This window comes from Anolis sagrei, chromosome 1 (genome assembly GCF_037176765.1).
Source record: "Anolis sagrei isolate rAnoSag1 chromosome 1, rAnoSag1.mat, whole genome shotgun sequence".
NCBI lineage: Eukaryota > Metazoa > Chordata > Lepidosauria > Squamata > Dactyloidae > Anolis > Anolis sagrei.
The window spans coordinates 112,951,923-112,953,782 of record NC_090021.1 but is presented as its reverse complement, the minus strand read 5'-3'; the positions used below and the strand labels follow the sequence as shown (position 1 = coordinate 112,953,782).

At 36.6% G+C, this 1,860-nt stretch overlaps 1 long non-coding RNA gene across 1 annotated transcript; it reads right to left on the bottom strand.

The window, feature by feature from the left end:
- Window positions 1-293: 293 nt before the first annotated feature.
- LOC137095902 (uncharacterized) lies at window positions 294-886 on the bottom strand. Its single transcript, XR_010909049.1, has 3 exons — window positions 809-886; window positions 591-649; window positions 294-509 (listed from the first exon to the last, which is right to left on the bottom strand). It is a non-coding gene; the product is annotated as an uncharacterized lncRNA (long non-coding RNA).
- Window positions 887-1,860: the final 974 nt, after the last annotated feature.

Here is a 1,860-nt window from a genome sequence, read left to right as displayed (position 1 = left end):
GGTGGGATAAAGAAAGTGTCCTAGGATGCTTTCACCCTGCCTAATGAACTGAGCCCGACGCCGAACATCACACAATGTTGTGTGACATCCGACTGAGGCCCTGTCCACAACCGAGGTGAAAGCATCACCTAATGCTTTTCCCCCAACATGGGAGGCTCCAGTGAGGGCGACACTTTCCCCATGTGATGGGGAAAACATCACATAAAGGGAGCAGCGTGGCGAACCTTATCATACGGGCACCTGGCCTGTATGATAAGGTTGCTAGTTAGGTTAAATCCAAATAATCCACTTATAAGGATAAGATAATGAATAAGTACAACAGATAGGTAAATTGTGAAACTTAGACTGTTCAATTCACAGTGATCACAAAATTAAGCAATATGCAATAAGTTCTGTATAAAGCAATATGAAATAAGTTCTGTACAGTCTTTTAGTGATGTCGTTGTATGTTCATAAATCAGCCTCCCACGACCGGTTTCGGCCTTAGCTTCAGGCCTTCTTCGGGTGGTCTGTAATTTTACATACATAAATACATTTTACAGTTGTATAGGTTGAACATAATGTAATAGAATGCATTTAGTAATACTTACAAAGTTCAGTCTTTTACATATGTTCTCATAAGAGATACTTAAGTTTTTTGTAATGGGATCTAGGTGAAAGGAACAAATTGTGGCTATTAACATTTGAAAATTACATATATCAAAATAAATATTTTCCCAATATATTTCACCAATTTTACATACATCAATACATTTTACAATTGTATAGGTTGAACATAATATGATAGAATGCATTTAGAAATACTCACAAAGTTCAGTCTTTTACATATGTTCTCATAAGAGATACTTAAGTTTTATGCAATGGGATCTAGGTAAAAGGAACAAATTGTGGCTATTAACATTTACAAAATACATATATCCAAATAAATGTTTTCCCAATATATTTCACCAATTAGGTGTATACTCACAAGATACTCTGCTTCTGAGTTTGATTCTAATTGCGAGTATGGACAGGCTCTGGGGGTTTCCTCTATTTAAAGAGGAAAATGAACATCAGATGTAGAGGAGACAGAGAAGTTGATTTAAGGTTCATTTAAAGTTACAGGTGTGGAAAATGTCAACACTAGATGGCGTTGTGAGTAATGTACTTCCCAGGGATGTGTAGTATACAAGGGATAATGCAAAAAACCTCAAAGTTATATATAGCAACTGTATGAATTATGTTCATTGAGACCATATGGGTGTTCCGTCCGTAATCTGAAGATCCAATATGTTTCCCTTTGTAGGAGTTTAGTGTTAAAGTCCATGTGTTTGGATTGTGTGACTACTTCTAATATGTGGTATTTAAAAGATTCAGGGTTGTGCCGTAGATCATCAAAATGTTTATACAGTATGGAATCTCTGGAATTAGTTCTAATTTTGCTCCGGTGTTCTATAATCCTAGACTTCACTTCTCGACGAGTTTGGCCCACGTACATCAGTTTGCATTCACAAATAATCCCGTAAATAACCCCCTTGGTTATGCATGTGGCAAAATGGGAGAATTTAATTGTAAATGGTGGGTGTTGGTGTGTAAAGATTTTAGTCTCCACCAATTGGTTACACACTGAGCAATGATGGCACCGATAATTGCCAATTAGATTTGATTTCATGGTCCGAACATTATGTGTTAAATCTGAATGTACCAAAAAATCCCCAATGCTCTTGGTTCTTTTATATGCTATTAGTGGGAGTCTTTCACAGCCCGGGATGTCCCTTATTAAGTTCCAGTATTTTTTAATTGTTCTGATGGCTAAATTGGACATGTTAGTGAGAGTAAGTGGCCATATTAATCTTTCTACTCTAGGTCTAGTCTTGTTCT